The following is a 23,870-nucleotide window of genomic DNA, read 5'->3' on the forward strand; positions in this document are numbered from 1 at the left end:
TTACCGGCATAAATTTATTTAACAAAGTGTTTGAATAACACACATGTCCGCCATTATTTCGCAATCTCTTCGTAAGATTTTTATAAAAAATTACACGTGCACGTACACTGACTGTAGAAACTGTTCTGAATCAAAAATAACTTGTAGTTAATAGTTTTATGTAATGCTTTAATTTATGTATGCTTGTTGCAATCTATTTTCTCGCTTCTTTCTGCATGCTTTCGTGGTGTGACTATTGCACACTCGGTATGTTATCGAAAGATCGAGATTCGAGTCCCAGCTAGGGCACCTCTCCTTTTTCATGTAACACTGTAGAGACATTAGGTATTTTGTGGAAACAAGAAAGATTGAAAAATTAGCAACCGCCTTCGCCGGGAATCGAACCACGGACCTCTGAAATACCGGCTCAGTGTGCTGACCACTACACCACGAAGGCACGCTAAGAAGGTGGGAGAAATACCTTGTAACACTTAATGTCTCTACTGTGGCCCCCTAACTAAAAAGGTGGTGGATGATAACTCACCCCCACCAGCATTTGGCGATTGGGTTACCTAATCCCAAGTCTCCTTTTAAAAAGGGGGTATTTTCTCTCTTCTTTCTGCCTGCCTACGTGGTGTAACGGTAACACACTCAGCGCGTATTCGAGAGGTTCAGGTTGGAGTCCCTGAGCACTGCTCATTTTTTATGCACTTCTCTTTCAACAACTCCTAATGTATCTACAATATTAATTTATTTATCTACAATTATATTTTCGTTGCAATCGGCCGCACCAATCGTATATATATCGTATATATATCAGTTATCTGGCTCGGAGAGCTTAGTTTTTTATTCTTATACGTTGGTAAATTGTGCACTTTTGCTTTAAAAGTGATTGAATTATGTAGATTTTAATGTTCCGGTTAAGGTTTTTATGCCTTTTGTTAATCTGCATGCAATAGTTATAGAAAACCAACAATTTATCACTTTAAGTGGGGAGTTAAGGCTAACGAACCACTATTTGTTTACATTTGAAACTCAGTAGAATAGTAAATTAAGCCAGTTTCTGCTCCTTCAATGTGTTTTTGCCGAGTGGGACCAAAAGTAAGCTTTAAATTTTATGAACCGAAACTTTTGTATTCCTGGTAGTTATCCGAATTGCTTCTTTTTGCTTGGCAACGCTAACTTTTATTGTGAAAAATATTCTTTACTTGTTTTAAGTGTATTTGATGTTTTTCTGTATTTTAAAATTTTTATATGAAGATGTTTTGAGGTTTTATGTATTTCGTCTTTGAGGCGAAGTGAGAAATGAATTAATTGAATGAGAAATGTGTCTCGAATGCAGTCTAGAAAATAAGTTTAAATGAAATGCAGCAAAAATATGCATATTTTAACAGGCCATACAAGGAAATCATACGGTAGCCGATTCATATTTTTTTTTCAATTACGAGTTATCATACGTATTCATTGATAAAAACGGTTTTTCACTAATATGTTTATATTTAAACTGGTAAATAGGCATTTTATAATACTTCCCATAGTTATTAAATTTTTGAAAACTCTAAAACTTCATAAATCATAATCTCCAGAATTTATGAAAATTGATTTTTTAAATATGGAATAAAGCCAGTCTCTGACAGATTACCTGAAACGACGAAACTCTGAAAGCTTCTTTGTTGGTTTCTTGCGGCAGAAAGCTCTTTCTTCTTGGTTTTCCTTACGTTCTGCCGTTAGTTTTCTTGAGATAATACTGCAGGAATAATAAATTTAAGGAAAGATCCTGAAAAATCCCACTATAGAAGAATTCATTCCTTTAGGCAGACGTCCCTTTTATGTTCGTCCATAAATATTTAATCAATTTTATAGATGTAGTGGACCACGGTTATCCAGCCTGTAAGAGATTTAAACGGCATCTGGTTAACGTAAAGAAAATAATATTTACAAGATGCAAATCAATTTAAAAATTTTGAATGCATGTACTATACAATCATTTATTAAACTTTCATTTATGTATTAGAAAGTATTAGACGTGTATTAGAATGTATTAGAAGCACATTGTTTTCTCTGTTTCTTATTCCATTTCTTGTTTTGAAGCAATTTCATAAAGATAAAATAAAAGGCAGAAGAATAACTTTGAAATTCGATGCATAATGTTTCGTTCAAAATGACAAGATCTGCACAATTTTTTCTTAATATTCTTCATTGTGCGCTCTCTGAAGACCTTTTTTCCTTTTATATATACTTACTAAAATCTTTAAAAAAACTTCTGTTTTTCCGTGTATTATTCTCCGAAAGTTTTCTAACGTTTTTAGTTTATTCCATAATCAATTCACATTTTGTTCATTATCAACATTTAACTATTATTATTATCATTATCATTTACGTGTTCTGCCCTTAGGCACTGCAAGGAAGAGAGGAATGCTTTCGTAAAGAACTTAAGAAAAACTAGCTCGTATACACGTTACCACGAAAAAACCACGAAAACGACCATGCAGCCAGCCCATTCGTGGGAATTCGAACTCCGAACCGAACTACCAGTATTCAACTATTTTACCTCTCGACCCCTGGTGGGCCATTATCAACACTTTGAATTTCCTTTTAAGGGGACTCATACACCTTAAAAACCATAAGATCTTCGAATATGTGACTATTGCAAGAATTGGGATAACTTATTAATTTTAAAAGCAATTACTTCCAACCTTTTACAGCTGACTACATAATATAGCTGCTTTTTGAAATAGTATTCAGAAAGTTTGTGTTGCCAGAAATATTTTTATAATTTAATCCTTTTTGTGACAAAATTTTTCGTCATGTTTACACCTTGCGCGCACAGTTTAAAACATTCTGTTCCGTAATTTATTTCCATATTTAATATATAGCTTTCATAACATTTGGAAACTACTGTGAATCAAAAATTCTAAGAATTTCATGTTAATTTTTTATTTTATTTGGAGTTGAGGTTATAAAATGTATTTTATTAAAAAAGTCTGTAATGTTCTGTAATGTTTTCGTCCATAAAATTTTTTAATATTAAAATACTCATCAGATTTTAGTTTCAGTTAGAAAATACTACCCAGGTAAAGAATTCCATCAAATTTCAAGTATGTACCATTAGCCATTTTTAAAATATCATGCGCGCAAGGTGGAAACATGACGAAAACGTTTGTCACAAAGCGGATTAAATTACAAAAATATTTGTGGCAACACACACTTTCTGGTTACTAGTTTCCAAAGCAGCTATGTTATGTAGTCAGCTGTAAAAAGTTGGAAATAATTGTTTTTTAAATAAATATAATATCTCAATTCTTGCAAAAGTCACATATTCGAAGATCATAAGGGGTTTAAGGTGTATGAGCCCCCTTAATAGTCACTATGTTCCTGTTGACTACTCAAATGTGATTAAAGAGATCTCCATTTCCGCTTTCTAGAGCAAAAATATATGTAAACCTCAGAATAATCTTTATAATTTTTTGAACCAATGGCGGGTCTTCAGCCGATTTCGGCTTGTCCACTAATAAGGCCAGAAGGGGTGGTCACTTTATTATGCAGGCACCTAATAAGAGGGCCACCTTTACCTCCTATGAAAGGACGATCAGTTACAATCATGCCTTCTCCGGGATTCGAGCTCGGGCCCATTGGTATCGCGGTCAATCCTTAACCACTATACCGTCTGGGCGGCTTACTAAAAATTTAAAACTATAAAAAACTATAAACACTAAATACCGTGAAAACAATTAAAAACAATTTTTACAACTAAAATTAAAGTTTCTGCGTAAAAACAAGCAATTCTGCCAGCGGGCAAGCAGGCAGACTTTTCAGGGCACAAAGCTGAAAGTTTACGTTTGTCCCCACTCGGCAAAAAGACACTGAAGGTGCAGAAACTGACTTAATGCACTATTCTGCTAAGTTTCAAATTTAAACAAATATGATTGCTATTGTAAAGAAAATTAGGTTTAGCAGCACTTAAACGGCTTTTAAATTGTTCTATGCAGATTAATTAAAGGCATAAAAATCTTAACCAGAAGATAAGAACAACATGATTCAATCATTTTTAAACCAAAATATGCACACTTTACAGACAAATAAGAATAAGAAAAACTAAGCTCACGGAGACGAGTAACAGACTTGGGATATATATATATATATATGTCAGTAAGGATATAAAGTAAGAAATTTAGAACTAACTTTTCATAAAAACCAAAAATTTAAATTCATAATTAATAAATTTCAAATAATCCAGTAAATGTTACAAAGAATTAAAAAAATGTTAAATCCAAAACTTTTCAAACAAGCAATACCCGAATTCAAAAAAAGAAAGGAAATTTAAAGAAAAATTAACATAACGGAAGAGGAACTCAATCAACTTCAAAGCCACTTCGTCAGGGAGGTAGAACATTGGAATCAATTGAAATAACATTTTCATCTACAACAAGCAATGCTTTTCTGTATCCAAAATTAGCCAATGAACCATTTTAATTATAATAATTCATCCGCAAATTCTGGCCCTGTTTCTGAGCTGAGTTTCAGTATTTTTTATGTACTTCCTTTTTTCTACATTTCAAACAGATTTTCTTAATAAAGCTGGTAGTTCGAATTATTTTGCTAGTCTTATGAATTCCACTGTCGATATTTTTAAATATGTGGTTTCGGGCTTTAATGTTTTAAATATTAATTCTAGATGTATATTTTAGATTTAATGACTGTCTCAAAGGCTAAGAATTTTATCAAAACAATTTCAACATGAAAAATAGGAAGAATTTTTAAATATGAAATTTAAATTTCTATATGGTTTCCATGAACGGAACAGGAAATTAGTGACATTTTCTTTATGCCTTACTAAATTAAACATAAAATGTTTCTTTACTTAGGCATAAAATTCGTAGTATAATCATAATTAATTTTATCTTGAGATTAGCTGTAAACTCAATTATTAGTGCTGTTTTACTCAAAATGAAATCTGTAATCATAAAAACTAACAACTTTTATTTTGCAGTCTTAAATTTTACAGAAATTTTAGGGTATGCATATATATAGACTAAAATGTTATTTAAGTCAGTAAATTATCTCTGTAATATCTTCCCGAATTTTGAGATTAACGACAAGAAACTTTTAACGTAAGAAAATAATATTTCTATAAATTGCCTTTTAAGTGTAGTTCGGTAAAATCTTTAAATTTTGAGACTTTACGTAATTGATTTTGACATGTGTATTAATATTATTAATATTAGTGTTGTAACCAATCCTTTAACATAAACTGTTGGACTAACTTTGACAACAAGGGTGCCCTCTGGTGAGTAGCCAAAGAAGTATTAAAGTAAAACCCAAGTGTCTAACCTGATAGGTTGTATCAGACTCTTGCTCTGTAATTTTCTTAAAGTTAAATGTAATGTCCGTGTGTAACTTAAACATGTTAATAAATACTTGTTACACTATACAGAACTCTTTTATGACCCTATCTATAACAACCCCCTCACATAGTAATCGGTAATGCAAGAAAAAAATGTAAATAAAACCATTATGGAGGGAAGAATAAACATGTCATTGAGCCACTCGTTCGTCAAGTTAAGCTCAAATCGAAATTACGTTTATAAGACTGAATACATTCCGCAGAATAACAATTTTAACACAGAATTTTACTCTTAAAATGCCTCGCTTTAAATGTATTACACATTTTTATGTTTTACCACATTTACCATTTCGAAAGAAAACTGAATATTATGATTATGCAGTTCTCGTGCACTCATTATGTGTAAACAAAATAAAAGAATTTCTTAAACATTTCAAAATGATGCAATATTCATAAAAATATGCATATATACTTTAAGAACACAGTAAAGTATTTTCACGTTTTCAACATTAAGAGTTAACACATTATAGAACATTAGTGTTTAAATGCAAAACGACTTATATCATTGTTGCTGATAAGCCATCAGAGTGGCACACACACACAAAAATCATACCTGACGGGCGAGGTATTTCTTTTCCTAAAGGGGTTACAGCCGAAAACATCGCGGCAAAAACATCGCGGACGAAAACGTTGCGGAGAAAACAACGCAAGGCGAAAACGTCGTGCTACAAAACATCGTGGGAGAAAACATCGCAAAGAGAAGACATCGCAGTTCTAAAACATCGTGATACAAATCATCGTCGTCGAAAATAAAGCGGTTCAAAAAGTTTAAAAACATCGTCGTCGAAAATATCGTGGTAAAAAATAAAGTATCTACAAATCATCGCATGATGATAACATCGCAGACATGCTTTATTTAGGCTTTAGCATGGCATTTTTACTTTCATATTTTTTATTAACTAATAAATGTTTTGCTGAGGAAATGAGAAGGAAACTTAGGCATAGAAAATTAATGCAACTTATAGCACTTACTGGAATTTTAAACCGACATAGTTAACTAACAAAGGCCATTAATATAAATCATTTTTTATAAAAATTTTTTACTGGTAATTTTTCATGAGAAGTATAATCTTTAAGTTACATTTAATTTTCTATGCTTAAGTTTCCTTTTCACTCTTTCAGCAAAAATGTATTAGTTAATGAAAAAATGTGAAGGTAAATATTATCCTTCTTTCCATCTTGCGCTCCCAAATCATTATAGGAATATCCATTTACAGTTATTAAAGCTTGAAAAAAGAATGTTTACGATGTTATCGTCATGCGATGATTTCTAGATACTTTATTTTTTACCACGATATTTTCGACGACGATGTTTTGAAACTGCGAAGTTTTTGAAGCGCTTTATTTTCGACGACTATGTTTTGTACCGCAATGTTTTGGAACTGCGATGTTTTCTCTTTGCGATGTTTTCTCCCACGATGTTTTGTAGCACGACGTTTTCGCCTTGCGTTGTTTTTACCGCGACGTTTTCGTCCGCGATGTTTTTGCCGCGATGTTATCGGCGAACATCCCTAAAGGAGTTGGATCCAGTGAGTGCGGTTGCAATTACTGTTTCTGAAAAAAAAAGTGAGCAAAAGCCAATGAAAATTCTTTAAGCTAAACATTAACATTGGGTGTCATTTCGTGAGGGGGTAGTTTTAGATAGGGTTATAGAAGAGTCCTGTATAGTGTAACAAGTATTTATTAACAGGTTTTAAATTACACACGAACATTACATTAAAAAAGATTACAGAGCCAGAGTCTGATACAACCTCTCAGGTTAGACACTTGCCTTTTACTGAGGTATTTCTCTGGCTACTCACCAGAAGGCATCCTTGTTGTCACATTTAGTCCAACAGTTTATGTTAAAGTATTGGTTACTGTGTTACAAATGAAAGACATCGTTTCAATATGTACAATTAGTGTAGATACAATTAGTACAAATATTGTAGTTAGAAAATTGGTCATAATTCAATTTACTTCAAATATAATGATTATTTTAGTCAACTATAAATTAAATATAAAATGCTATGGATTGCACATATCAATAGCCTTCAGTTTCAAGCACGTTTGAATACAATCTTAAAGATTACGCTATTTCCGAGCATAATTTTCACACTATTTTGCCATTTTATACCAGTTGAAAATCGAGATGGGAAACATAAATGAAATATTTTTAAAATATCCTTTCAGTATGCCTATATTAGTACAAAAGAGGTTATTGTAAGATACAGTCAACCATTTGAATTTAATGTACATATATCAAATAATGCGATAGGTTTGTTTTAATAAACAACACAAAAGTGAATTTTTTAGACGTTCTTACTTTAAAATAAAAAGGGAATTGAATTTAAGATTGCTGCTTATATTTACAAGAATTAAACAGAAATCGTTAAACGAGATAAATAACTTAAGCTATGCATTAATTCAGAATATTAGTTATTAATTTACATTATCTGGTTTCATTAACTTTAGTGGTGTTCATCGCTGTTCCAAATTCATAAACATAATTTCTAATAGCTTTCCTAGAGTAAACGTAATCATAATTATCCAAGACTTTACAAATTTTGTTTTTTCTTAACTCTTTACAGATATTATCAGTGAAATCATTTTACATGCCACCATAATTCATAGGTTTTCAACTCGCTCAGCCATTACGTTTTCTAGTTATATGTTACATTTTAGTTGCTATAACTAAGTGTAAAAATTTCAATTCACGGCTTGAAATTATTAACTGGGATGTCATGGGTTTCTGAGACTGACGTTATTACTCTGGGAATCCCAACCATATCTGTTTATCCTTCTTGAATACTTTTTTCAACTTCTCCATTTAACTAGGTAATATTTTTAAAGGACAATTTTTAATCGGTCGCATATCCGATAACAAAAAGGTGAGGAAACATTTTTCTTGACGTAAAGCCTTGAGTTATGCATATGATCTTGGTATTAAGAACAAATGCTGATCAAAATTATATTACAAAACACTCTTTATATTTTTATACAAAGAAGGTCCTTTTTCAAGAAATGGGATAAAAACTTCGAATAATGTTCTTGGTTTCCTAGCTTAATGACTTAACGCCTATCACATATCCGGGAATTTCATCTGAGTAGCATTCTTTAGTAAAAATTATCCAAAATTATCGCCACTTTTGGCAGTTCTATGGGACGTCATTCTGACCCTTCGACCAATCAAGACATCTTAGATTAAACTCCCAACCAATAACCTGGTGTGCAGCAAGCAAACAGATGCTTTATATTTGCATTAATATGCGATATGCAAATCTTAATAATTTAAAATAAGAGGTGCGCAAGGTCACAGTATTCAAAACATAATTACTCTCATTCACATTTCTGACGTAAACGAATTTTTCGTCAGCTTTGTAGCAATTAGAACATTATTTCTGTGCCAAGTCATGAGCGCATTTGACATTTATAGATTACATGATTCAGTTAATAACACACAAGATTAACAAAGATATTCCTTAATAGACATTAGTAAAATAGAAAAATCTTATTTACAACTGTCCAGTCACTTCTATGCATTCGCCAAATTATATGGCAGCAATTGTATCTTGTTTTTAAGTCATAATTCTAATAACCTAATAATTAAAATGTATTGTTGATATAAATCCAATTAATAAGTTATTAATGACCGGTTTTGCAACGAAATGAATTTATCATAAGTAACATTAATTTATCATTATTAAATCCCTTTTCATACAAATCAACAAGTTATTATTACAACAAGTATTACATAGTTTAAAAAATGCGAAATTTTTCTTAATGTTTAAAGTGGAATTCGCGTTCAAACATTCCTTTTAGTGATGTAAGTAAAACACACAGATCTAAAGAGATAATAACCTTTCAAAACAACAGCATCCTTCTGGAGATCGCCTTTGAATATAATCAGTATCTTTGGTAATCAAATTTTAAAACTAGGTTGAATATTACCGACACTTAAGTTATCTAAGACTCAAAGGAAAATCTCTTTACAGAAAGCCAACATTTATCTCAATCCCGTGAACGATTGTCTTAGCGAGGCTAGACTTATCACGTATATGTAATACACATTAAATAGAAATATTATCATTAAAAAAATATATACGTCTGGGGATAATTTTCGTTCTGTATGAAATTCCGCATTCAAGTTTTCCCAAAGTAAATATGGAAATTATTAAAAAGTAACTGCAGTGACCAAATATTTGCCTACTGTAGAGCATTAAAAAGAAGGAATTCGATAGTGAGTATGAAAATGATTAAAAAGTAACTGCAGTGACCAAATATTTGCTTACAGCATGAGATAGAAGTATTTTATACCTTAGCATAGACTGAAAAATTTGTACGTAAGGACTCGGCGGACTGGAACGAAGTGAAACTCTTTGGAGTATAAGGACGCTTTGACATACAATGTGAATGCAAGCAAAGGTTAAGAGGTCTAAATAAGTTGATTGTTATCGTCCTTACGCAGAAAATAAATCAAACTACCGTATATACCCGCGTATAAGTCGACCCCCCACTTCGACATAAAAAAATTCGTAGAAAATAAGAAACCCGCGTATAAGTCGACCCCCTACTTCCGAAATCGATTGAGAAACTTCGAAATTTTTTCTTTTTTTTAAGTACTACATTTATTCAAAATCATCTGAGGAAAAAAAAAAAGTAAATATACGCTAAAAAATACCTTGGTAAATAAACAAAATCAAAATCCTTCAACGTCCGATTCAAGGTCAGATTCGCCAAACATTTCATAGAACTCTTCTGTCGTCATTGGTTCGTCCTCGTACATATTTTCAGTCTCGAATTCTCTATTGTTACAATCACTACTAGAGCCTTCGTCGTCATTTTCACTTTCAAAAACAGCATCATCTTCCGTGCCGTCTAGTTCTTTGCTAATGGTGTCCGCCGATAACATCGGGGCAAAAACATCGCGGACGAAAACATCGCGGAGAAAACAACGCAAGGCGAAAACGTCGTGCTACAAAACATCGTGGGAGAAAACATCGCAGTTCTGAAACATCGCGGTACAAAATATCGTCTTCTAAAATAAAGCGGTTCAAAAACTTCGCAGTTTAAAAACATCGTCGCCGAAAATATCGTGGTAAAAAATAAAGTATCTACAAATCATCGCATGTCGATAACATCGCAGACATGCTTTTTCAGGTTTTAATAATTGTAAATGGATATTCTCATAATTATTTGTGAGCGCAAGATGTAAAGAAGGATAATTTTTATTTTCACATTTTTTATTAACTAATAAATTTTTGCTGAAAACGTAAGAAGGAAACTTAAGCATAGAAAATTAAATGTAACTTATAGATTATACTTCTCATGAAAAATTGCCAGCAAAAACTTTATAAAAAATTATTTATTAATGGCCTTTGTTAGTTAACTATGTCGGTTTAAAATTCTATTAAGTACTATAAGTTGCATTAATTTTCTATGCTTAAGTTTCCTTTTTATTTTCTCAGCAAAAATTTATTGATTAATAAAAAATATGAAAGTAAATATTATCCTTCTTTCCATCTTGCCCACACAAATCATTACGGGAATATCCATTTACAGTTATCAAAGCCTGAAAAAAGCGTGTCTACGATGTTATCGTCATGCGATGATTTGTAGATACTTTATTTTTTACCGCGATATTTTCTACGACGATGTTTTTAAACTACGAAATTTTTGAACCGCTTTATTTTCGACGACGATGTTTTGTACCACGATGTTTTAGAACTGCGATTTTTCTCTTTGCGATGTTTTCTCCCACGATGTTTTGTAGCACGACGTTTTCGCCTTGCGTTGTTTTCTCCGCGACGTTTTCTTCTGCGATGTTTTCGCCGCGATGTTTTCGGCTGTAACCGTTGCTAATACAACATTTTTTTAAATGATTTTATAATCATTTCAGAGGGTATTTCGTTCCAAGCATCTTTCACCCACTGAGCAATTAATGTAATATCGGGCTTTAATCGGGGGCCGAAAATTCTTTGGTTTAATGGAAACTTACTGTAGTTAAAGTATGAAACTCTGTGATTAGTTCGCCACATAATTTAAGTCATGAAATTACTTCAAGTAAGTGACTTATTTGATAAGTCGTCCAATTTGAGTGCGGGAAGAAAACAACTGCATTATATAAAGAAATTTTTGAACTTCCGATTCTTTTAATTTTTTATGGTCCCGCGTATAAGTCGACCCCCCTACTTTGAAGTCTTTTTTTTTCCAAAATATCTCGACTTATACGCGGGTATATACGGTAAATCATAATCGTATCAGTAGCTCTTAAAAGGCACAGTTAGAAATGCATGTGCATTATATGAACTGGAACAATATATCATAGGACAATATTTATGGAATTTTTCCAGAAAAGCACATTTGGGTTGCTTTCTACCATTCTTGATCACAGTATGCCATCTATTGTAAGGATGGGTTTATCTGAACAAAATTATAGTGGTTTTGGAACCGAACAATATTTCAGCAGACATATCTTCGTCTGCTGAAGCATATTTCCCAATATATTCTCATACAATGTTTCAGCAAAATATTACCCAGCTACACATAGATAAGCACTGCCTAAGAACCTTCACATTGCCGATACTCTCTTATATGAGAATGGCTCGTCTTTTGTCTGACTGACTAAGTCTGTTACATAATGCAACGCTCCAACTACGCCCATCCCAGAATGTCGACTAACTGGCCCCCAATTTGTCCATATCTGATACTTATATCTCAGGCTATTATTCTTGAATGATATATGTGTATTATATAACAGATTTAACGGATTAAGTAGTAGAGCTACAGCATACAATTTTGTTTCCCTTGCTAAGTTTTGGAGCGCTAATATCTTTTCCTGTTCGTGTACATTAAACATCCTACTAGTTTTCATTTTATGTGATAATTTCTTTTAGATGAATCGTTTTCTACTAAAGGGTAATAATGATTAAAACTGCTAGAGAATCAACATTATAAATGAAGTAAAGAATACATTTATGAACATTTTTATATCTTTCATTCAGTTTCACTACCGAGACGACACTGTTAGTGGTCTAAACATTACATTAGACTTTTTTGATACATAAAATCTTTTAAATAACAATTAAAAAGGAATATTGTCATTTAACGTATCAATGCGACAAAATTAAATCAAAATTTTATTCTCCAAATTTTTAACTGTGCCATATACACGTTTATATGAGTTTGAAGCCCATCAGCAGTCGAGTGGATGAAACCAATTAATTCTGGTAGCTCGTTTTGGTTCCCAATAACAGGAGTAAGCTAGCTGCATGAGATTATTTTTCTTTCTCTTTAGGAAGGTTATGAGTAAGTTTTCGAGAGACCAACGCGAAGGAATCTTTCTTATGCCAATACAGTAATAAGATCTTTTAAATTATTTACGTAATTATTTGCTATATAAATACAGTAGAAAATTTTTATTTTTACTGTGTGTTAACGTAAAACTTAAAACCGAAGAAAATGTTATTATTTTTGTCCAAAGGATTTCTGGAATTAGCCGCTATTCACAATTTATTTGTTACATACGGAAAGGGTCGTGCATTAAATCTTTTAAAACTTATGTTTTTAAATATGAAATATTTTTACTACAAAATAAAGGAAGTATTGTATCGCAAAAGATTTCGGGTACCATAATTTAAACAAAATATTCATTTCGACAACTCTCGAATCTATTTGAACAAAGTTTTTTGCGACGGACCGAATAAAGGCCTGGTTTTTGCCAAAACGGATTGGAAAATGGATTTAAAAGTGTATTCAGAAGAATTTTTTTCCTTGACGTCTATACGTACGTGCATACGTATGTCTGTACGTACGTACATACGTATGTATGTATCTCGGATAATTCAAAAACGAGTTGCCGTAGAATGTTGAAATTTCATATATAAGACTTCTATAACATGTTGTTGTGCACCTCCCTTTTCCGTCGCAATTAGCAGCACCATATATATATATATATATTTGCGTTTTACCAGTTTATAATGTAACCCGGAGAAATTAGGTTGGATCTTCAAAATGTTTAAAACGGAATTTTATTCTTTTTTGTTCCGATTTTTTAAAAAAATTATATGTATATATATATATATATTCCCAATCTGTTATCCTGCTTGGTGAGCTTAGCTTTTTATTCTACTGTGTTGGTAAATTGTGCATTTTTTTGCTTTAAAAAGTGATTGGATTACGTTGTCTTATGTTCCGTTTGTAGAATTATGATAAATTTAGAATTTAAATGACGCTAAGCCTAATGAGGCTGTCATTTGTTTACATTTGAAATTTTAGTAGAATAGTGAATTAAGTTAATTAGTGATCTAACTTCAGCGTTTTTTTTTTTTTTTTTTGCCCAATTTGACCGAAATTTAACTTTCGGTTTTCTGCACCGAAAATTTTGTCCTCCTGCTCCCTGACCAAATTGCTTGCAGGGAAATTCTAATTTTAATTGCAAAGAAAATTTTTAACTGTATTTGGTGTTTTAGTTTTTTTTTTCTATATTTGATAATTTGTAATGAAGATGCTTTAAGTTTTTTATGCAATTTTTCCCTGCCCACGAAATGAGAACTAATTTGATTGAATGTGAAATATATCTCTAATGAAATTCGAGGAAATACATTTTAAATGAAGTGCAGCAAAAAATGTAATGACTTAATTCCGTAACGGGAAGTCACGTGGTATCTACATGAAATATTTTTTTGCATGTACAGTCATATAGCCTAATAAATTTTATCACAGAATGCAGTTTTATGAATAAATAATAATTACATCGATAGTGCAAGTGTTTGTACAGATAATAAGTTTACATAGATATTAATGGCCCAGCGCTATGATTATGAATCCTGTAAGTATGGAAACAGCTTACAATGGGTCCTTCACATAATCCTACCTTGATTATAGGTATCCGAATAGTTTCCTTACCGTAATTGAACCGAGACAACCAAATGCCCTTCCATTCACACCGTAAACGTGACAAGTCATGTGCACTTTACTACTGGTCTTCGGTTGTATTTCACTCGAAAGATAGAGAGGATAAGGTTAATGCTACACGCACACGGTTATTCCCGTGTATTTACTGGACTCGACAGATTCATGAGGTAATAAAGGAATGAGTTAGGTGCGATGAATTTATTCTTACTTATGTTTTCGATCACACTTTCCTGTTTTCTATGATGCTTGCTCATTAAACTTACGTTACTGTGGTTAAAATTGCGTAAAGTTCAGCAATGAATTGGCTCTGGTTTTCGAAAATGTATCTGCATATTTTGTGAAAATAGAATATGTCTCTTTCTCGTCTTCAAGAAATATATTTTCCTGCTTCAGTTTATTATCATTTCAGTGCTTTTGATTTCAGTCGGAATGATATCCAAAAAGGTACTTTCTCTCTCCTTTCTGCGTGCCTTCGTGGTGTAAGGTAGCCCACTCGGCGTGTATTCGAGAGGTCCAGGTTCGAGTCTTGGTTGAGGGCATTGCTTATTTTTCACGTCTGTTACTTCTCAAAAAATTTTAATGACTCTAAAGTAGCCCCCGAACTAAAAAGTTGTGGTTGATGATTCTTCACCACCAGGATTTGGCGATTGGGTCGCCTAATCCCCAGTAGCCCTTTAAAAGCCCCTTTGTGTATGCCTTCATGGTGTAACAGTAGCACGCGCGTCCTGTATTCAAGAGGTTCAGGTTCCGAGCTGGGCGATATAATATTGCACATGATTCAAGTCTCGAGCTTAAAAAAAAAAAAAAAAAAAAAAAAAAAAAAGACCTAAGGACTCTACAATCAGAACAAAATCAGAAGCATATCATAAAGCAATGTCCTTGCAGTGCACAATGAGCGTCACTATCAAATTTCCAAATGGAAAATTTTTAATAATGAAAATTCATTACAACGAATTGCGTAACGTCTACAAATTATACAAGCTACTCCGAAAAGTTTACTTATTATAATTTAAAAGTAACTTATTATAACTTAAAAGTAACTTATTATAACTTAACTCTTATACTGAGGAGGAAGTAGAGACACCGAAGTTTAAGAGAAATTCTTATTCGATTTCGGTAATAGAAGTACACAATATTTAATATAAATAGCGTCATTTATCAAGTGTAGTAAATATAGCATAAATGCTTATTGAAAAATGTCATTTTAAGGCGCATATATTGTTTTAGGATAGTACAGTTTGAGACACCGATAGGCAATGTACTTTTAAATATGTAAATTTAATGAGAAAATGTTTATGCCCTATGGATTAGCAGCATCTTCGTTTTGAGATGTGGATGCGATTTAAAACAAATAGCAATAATACTTGAAGTGGTCTTTCATGTGTTAATAAATAAATAATAAAAACCACTGAAAGATAAATAATAAAAAATAAAAAACCACATAAAGGAAAAGATAATTTTTTGCTTGCGAAAGATAATACGAATTATTATACTAATTAAATAAGTAATTTTAAGCAATACAGCTACGCTATATGACAGTACTTTTGTTTAACTTTTGCATTATTTGGTTTGCAGTTAGAGGTTTTACTGAGGACTGCATAAATCAGCACATTAAACATAAAGCAGTCTTAACTACCTACTTTTGCTACCGAGCCTAGCAGTCTACCTTTGCTACCGAACCAAAACAGTGGTTACTGACTCTGACTGCCGTACAAAGTGATAAGTGATAAGTGACGGTGGACGTGGGCACTGTCCCTTTGCCGTAAAGATTAATCAGTACAGCACCACGTCCACCCTTATCTAAAGTTGGCTAGAGATTTCATATAGGTACATATAGAACATAATAATTATTCCTGTAATTACGCAAATGAACTTGGGAGAGCTTTCATGCAGGGCTAGTACATATGCACTACATTTGTGTAGAAGGCGGTTGCAACTAAATTACTTCAGTGCACGTATAAATAGTGCTGTGCATATACATATTTACGTAATTATGACATTGCATATCTTATATAGACACTATGCGATACGGCATTGACATTATATATGAGGTATGAGATAATAGTGGTATTACATTACCATTATTGACATTACATTTACGAATTACATTATGCACATTCAACTCTGTAAATACATTGTCAGGAGCAACATTGCATATAGAACATATTTATAACACTATATTTGCTCTCGCTTTTATGTGATTGAGCTTCAGGATGGCGTGCAGGCAGACCTGATATATTGACATTATAGGTGCTCAAGGCAGAGGTCCTGCTGTACCTGTGAGATTTTTGTACAGGCACATAGATACTTATTTATGACAGTGTTTGCATATAATGCGGTACTGTAAGTACTTTCTATATTATGTTACGTAATTCAATACAACATTACATATGACTTTACATTACTATTCAGAAATGACGTTACACTTGCGTTACTACATTTGCAGTTTGTGCAGCGTTCGGATTCAGCAGTGTTTTTATTATGTCCAACGGGACATTAGATTTTGATACATATTGAGCAATATAATTGCTCTGGCAGTTATGCAAATGAGGTTAGGATGTCTGACATGGCGGGGCATGTGAGTATACATTTCTACTGTTCATAGGAGCATCTTGCTATGTCACTGCGGTATGCGTAGACTGTACTGTACATATGCTTTTGCATACATATTCTAAGATATTGTTCTTTGACTGTTCAGTACATCCGATGCGACATTTACATTTAAATACACGTATTTAAAGCAGTTAGGTTGTGCAGCCACTTATGGGGATGGGCATTGGGTAGCATTACACTTGCAATTCAGGTCTAGGCAGAGCCTGAAGTACAAAGCGATAAGCGATAAGCAACGGAGGACGTGGGCACTGTCCCTTTACCAAAAGGTTAATTCGTATAGCACCACGTCCACCTATATCTAGAGCCTAAAGAGGAATCACAAGACGCCACGCGCCGGGCTCCCAAACCCAAAGCCGAATTCAACCCGGGAGCAGTCCAACAGACCAAATGCCCACGAAAGACAGTCCCAACAACCGCCCAGGCCCCACATTTAATAAATAAAATAACAAAAGCGTGCAGGGCCAAAAAGGACGAGTTTTGACAATAAGAGAAAATTTTACAAAGGTGTAATGCACACAAATATAGAATATACATAAGCTAAAGTACAGTCTGATGTTGAGCAGCCCAATAATATACAATGAGTAAAATATAGACAGTAGAATTAGACTTAATGACAATATAACATAAAAATAGAGAACATAGTGACATAATGAATGTAAATGATTACAGCAATACACAGAGGATATACCAAAAGAAATAAAAATAAAATAATACAATAGCCATCAATGTGTGACTGGAAGTACTGATACATGGGAAATGCGTAAAGCATTCAGATCGGGATACATTGTATAGCCAAGTACATATATTTGACAAAACAACATATTGAAAGTCAGTGTAATAAACTAGATATTCGCTATGACAAAGTCATGTTACAATATCGGAGGTAGTGATGTGATACAGAAGAAGTAGGTAGCGTACAATATAATTTGATCTCGGTACGCATTCAACCCCTATAGTACAGCAATAGTTAGGAAAAAGGAATATGTTATACAAAATATATTTAGCATGCAACTGTGTTTAAGATATACAAAGGTCGATACATTGGTTACTACCAATTATGGTACAGGATTCGTACCAAACTTAATAACTGAATGCAATAGCGGTACAATACAATTGATCACGTGGTATTGTGGGAAAAACATGCAATAAGGCTAATTATACGATTATGAGGAATAAAAAAAACATATTTAGCCTGCATAAAAGTTAACGAATATAAGATACCATATAATACTATACAATATTACAATACAATACATACAAAAAAAAATTAACATATTTAACCTGTACTAAAAGCCAACTGATATAAGATACTATACAATACTATACAATACCACAATACAATACGATACAGTAGATACAATACCACAATACAATACGATACAGTAGATGCTATACAATACTCTACAATGAAAATACAAAATACATTCAGTGTTGGTGACACAAAAATACATTTAAAATTGTCATGACACTAGTGATGAAAATACAAAATACATTCAGTGTTGGTGACACAAAAATACATTTAAAATTGTCATGACACCAGTGATCCTAATGCAGCAAATAAATTGATGCAGTTACCTGCATAAAAGATAACTAATATAAGATACCATACAATACTATACAATACTACAATACAATACAATACAAAAGCTAATTAAACGATTATAATGAATAAAAGTTAACATATTTAACCTGTATAAAGCCAACTGATATAAGATACTGTACAATAATAAACAATACCACAATACGATACGATACAGTAGATACTATACAATACTATACAATAAAAATATAAAATACATTCAGTGTTGGTAACACAAATATACATTTAAAATTGCCATGACACCTGTGATCCTTATGCAGCAAATAAATTGATGCAGACAGTTAAATGTGTTACTATACAGCCCGGGTTCGAATCCCGGAGAAAGCATGGAATTTTGTAAATGTATATTGTCTGTGCTGCAGAGAGGCACTGTAAATATGCGGCGAGCCAAAAGTCCTCTTGAGAGGTTGGTGGTAGTACGGAAAGAGGTGTGGAAGATCCTCGGACCCATCTTCTTAGGGTGCTCTTTGTCAAAATTGTGGCCGAAACTCAGCCAAAGTCGGACTGTTACTTATATGGTTCTCAAGGCTCTTGCCAACGGCAGACGCAGTGCCACCTTGCCATGATGAACAGGCTTCTCGTACTCTCTGTCAAACAAATGAAATTGGTAATAACATCAACAAACACTTGTAGAAAAATCAGATGTTTTTCTATACTATTAATTTTAATTTTGAATATTTCAGTTAATGTAACAAAGCATGAAATTCCGTCACAGTAACTATGAGTTTGAAAAGGTAGCAGTACAAAGCGTGCGTCATACTTTATAGTATACAGAATGGTGTTTACCTCTTAGAAAACAAAGTTGAATGGGAAGGAAGTGAGATTTTATTTTAACGATTTGCTCCTATTCAAATTACAATTACTTCAAAAACATTAAAATATGACCAAAATATAAACATTTGGAATTCTCTGAAAGTATTTATAAATTTAAAATATGAAGAACAATTTTCATATCAGATGCATCTCAATAAATCCGTCGCAATGTTTAAAAAAAATTGGAACATTTTGGGATGTTACCATAAATAGTTAATTTCTTGAAAGATTTAAAGTTGTTTGTTCAGTTCCAACATTTTTCATGTAGAATCTAATATGCTTGACAGAAACTGTATTTCTACTTTTTGGTCATATTGCACATTCTGAATCTCAACTGTCAGTGGCAAAGAAGCCAGGCATACTGAATTATAAATTTTTACAACAATAAAAAGTTACCCAGATCTTACTTGAGCACGAAACTAAAGCATTTATAGCCACGCACCCCATTCGGAATTTTTTGTTTGAAAGATTTCCCTTCGGTAAATTTCTTTCTTTGTTTTCAGTTCGTATGAAAAAATAAAACAAAGTAAAATAAAAAAAGTAATATTCACCGCAACATCTGCGCAACAAAGTAACCCCCTGTTTTTTGGTTTTATTTTTTGTCTTTGATGTGTATATTTTTAGATTTAAAATAAGTTCGCAACACAATGCTAATTCTTTGCAGGAATATTTTCTTTGATGTTTTTCCTTCACCGTTCCTCGTGTCATTCCCGTTTCTTAGCTTGTAGTTGTAAATAGGATATTTCTTCTTGAGATGTTTTCATTTTTTGCTTTTAGATTTATTCAGGAGGTTTTTCTGTAAGATCTATTATAATACATTTCCCTTGTGTGTCGAAAAAGTAACCAGTAAAGCATATTATTTCCATGAAACAAGATGCCTCAATTTATTAAGTTAGATTATATAATATAAATATTATTGAAAACCGGGAAGTTACAAGATACAGATAATACTATTTTATATATAATCGGATTTCCATTTCAAAAGAAGCAGATAACGGACAAAAAAGAGAAAAGGAAATATTGAATTTAAATATGTTTTAACTATAAACTAAAGCCGTCGTCCATAAAACTACTTGTAAGATTCTGCTGTGAAAAACATCATAGTTAAGTAAAATCTGTAGATGCATCTAAGAATCTTATTACTTCCAGTTCAGTTGTATGCGTAAAAGTACACTTTGCTCATACACATGTAAGGTATTTCTCCCACTTCCCTAATGTGCCTTCGTGGTGTAACGGTAGCACGCTGGGCCGGTATTCCAGACGTCCGTGGTTCGATTCCCGGTGAAGGCGGTTACATTTTTTTCTGCTTCCAATTAACAGTCATTAGGTTAATTGGACCTAGGTTAATTAACCTAATGACTGTGCACACAAAAAAAGGGACAGTTTCTGTATTTCCCGTTCTACTGGACCGATTGTTGAAATTTAACTTACGTTTACCATGTCTCGAAAGCGCGACTTAGAATATATATTATATTTAGGTATAGCATTGTTCTAACATAGGTATTTGGACACAAAATCGCAGTTTTTCTGAAATAGCATAACAATTTTTTTTTTATATTTATTCCACATGTAATGCAATTATTCTCTCGTAGAGAATCTGAAAAAGGAATTAAAAAGATATCTCGAGAATTTTTGCTCGCAATCTCGAGGAAATTACTATTTTCTAATTTATTATTTCTCAAGAAACTATAAAACTTCACGAAGAACAACAACGGTGAAACGAAATATTCTAATCTTGTCATTAAATGGAGTGTAAGCTATTATCATTTTGTAGTCGAACTTATAACTAATATATACCTATAACTAATTACATTAATGTAGTAAAAATGTCTAATATAAAAATGGTGATTGTTAAGAAATGCGCAAATTTTTATATTAATTAATTCGTTGCATGAAATATAAATTAATAATTTTATGATACGCAGCATGTCTACAACTATCATCGTTCACAATTTTCCAAACCGCTTAGAGATTTGAATTGAAGGTAAGAGGAGATTTTGATTACAAAGCATACACTAAAGATGCTTTGGTACGCGCTATTTCTTTACTTACCCTTCGCCTCATTTGCAGCTATTTAGTTTTGAATTTCCATAAAAAATTTGTTTTAAATGTATTAAGTATGTTAAAATTCTTACAAGACCATTTTTTTCCTCATGTACAGTTTTTTTCATCTGGATAATTTGCATTTACACTTTATTTGGTTTGGTCTAGTAAACAGTTTCACAGAAATAATATAATCCTTACAATTAATTGTTTACGTACCTGTGTAGAGTCAGTAGGTTATTTTGAAGCAGGACACATGAAAAATGAACAATGCCCTCGCCTGGCCCTCTCGAATACGTACCGAGTGTGTTTTATCTTTTTATTATTATTATTATTATTATTATTATTATTGAAAAACTGGAATCCAGATAATATGAAAACATTTTAACTGAAAGGCGACAGTATATGAAGTCCAAGATAAATCAAGCCGGATATGATAGACCTTCACTTTGCTTTCTGTTCGGTTTATCTTTTGAAATCCGTTATACAACTTATTTCGGATTTCTTAGTTCGTACCTTCCTTAACCCTCTGGGCGGTCAGGGTTTTAGCTAAGAAAGTACAAATTTCCCAAAACTACTATGAGAACAAATTATTTTTTTATTTTAATGTAAAACCTCTCCTGGTATTTCATACCTGGATTTGTGTACTTTTGATATATTGTCTTAATTTCTTTGGTATATTTTAAATATGCACGTATATGTACATTCTTATAGATATCACAAAAAATATTCTAGGCCGTATATATACGGCCTTGCCGCTTAGGGGGTTTTAATTAAACTATTTCATTATCATTTCATCAATTTGCGAATAGCAGCTGCGTGTCTGTTGTTACTTCTAGTAATAGTCTTAATATATTTCAACTTATAATTTTAAAAACTTGTTATTTAAGTAACTGTCGAAGGCCAAGAGTCCTGAAGTTAGCTTGGTACTTCCTGTGTCATTCAAATTAAATTTATATTTCTCAATGTGCAGATACTGAATTAAAAAAAATGAATGTAAAATTAACTGCAGATCGCCTGTACAAAAGCTAGTTTTTATTCCAATGGTGGAAAAATGTGCTGTGTAATAATAATATTAACATAATATCTCCCCCAAAAGTTTGAAAGATCCTGAAGGAATATTTTATTAATGGGGGAAATTCGTCAGGAAAAGTCTCTCGCTTGAGTAGTTATCAGGTTAAGAACACTGTCAAAATTCTCGATATTATTTCTTCGACGAAAATACGTATCGCAAGAAGTTACACTAGTTTAAGGGAATCACGGAAGGCAAGTATTATTTTGGTTGCTATGTGGATAGAAATCGTGAAACTATAAACCGCTCCCACGAGATAATTGATGTGTTTCGTGTGTTTTACTTAATTTCGTCTATTTCAGGCTTTCTTTTACTATCATCATCGTTAGTAAACATTACTTAATCTCAGAAAAAATGCTTCTGGGATGCTCAATCGCAAAGAGGTTGGGATTTTATAAACAAAATAAATAAATAAATAAATAAAACTAGCATTCCGATGACTAAAATAAATACAGAAAAAAATCTGAAAAGAGCATTAATGCAGGATATCGGCGAATAAGAAAGAGTGGGAAAAAATAACAATAACAAGCAAATAAAGGAGAAATTTAAAACGCAAAGAAAAAGATGAAGGAAATTCAAAAATGAAATCTCCGTTTTGTGGATTAACTTTCGCTTATAACCTGCATCTGGAGTTATCCTTGCTCAGGTTTCTGTTTCTGTTTTTAGTTTCGCTTTTTTTTTTCCTGCAAACGTCTGGGAATGAAAAAGTAGAGGGATGAGCATAGAAAAAAGAAAGGACATCGATGTGGTTACAATTTGTCGAACGCACAATCGGAAGAAGAAGAGAATGAGGGAGAGGGAGAGATAAGGACCAGTTGTGGAAAAGGAGGCAGGAAGGGGGTGGCTAAAGAGAACTACGCGTCACGCCTATCGGGAAACGATTAGGGTTTGGAAGAGAAGCTTAACCGTTTCTACGATTCGTTGACGGACAAATGGGAAATTATTTTACGATGGAATATGTTATCCAGCCTCGGCATGCTGGTTTTAGTTTTCAGTTTTACAACTGCAGAAATCCAAACAATCAATATATACTTGTAAACTGTTCCACCTACCATTTTAGCTCCTTTTCCGCAATCTTCGGGCAGAGCTGACAAGCTTAGAATTGAAAAAAGGTCCTTCACATTTACGGGAAAAAATATTACAACAGAATTTATAGTTTTGTTATAGTTTTATATTCGCCTTGCTCAGTTAGCTTTTGAACATCCCTCCATTTAAGGAATTTCGGACATTTCGATACATTTAAGAAAATAAACAAAAAATAGTACTTCAGTTCTCCTAAATGGAATTTGTCATGTCGTTGCTCCTAGCTCTAATTTATTTTTCTAATACCGGGTTCTAACCATCATTAACGCAGAAAGTGCTGAACACTTTATTATGGAGCCACCTAATTAGTGGGCCACCGTTGTCTCCTATGAAGAAAGGGACAATATATCTCATTGCCTTCCTTTTTC

Source organism: Stegodyphus dumicola, chromosome 4, assembly GCF_044657685.1.
Source record: "Stegodyphus dumicola isolate Sdum_Otavi_A_Nest chromosome 4, ASM4465768v1".
In the NCBI taxonomy this organism is placed as follows: domain Eukaryota; kingdom Metazoa; phylum Arthropoda; class Arachnida; order Araneae; family Eresidae; genus Stegodyphus; species Stegodyphus dumicola.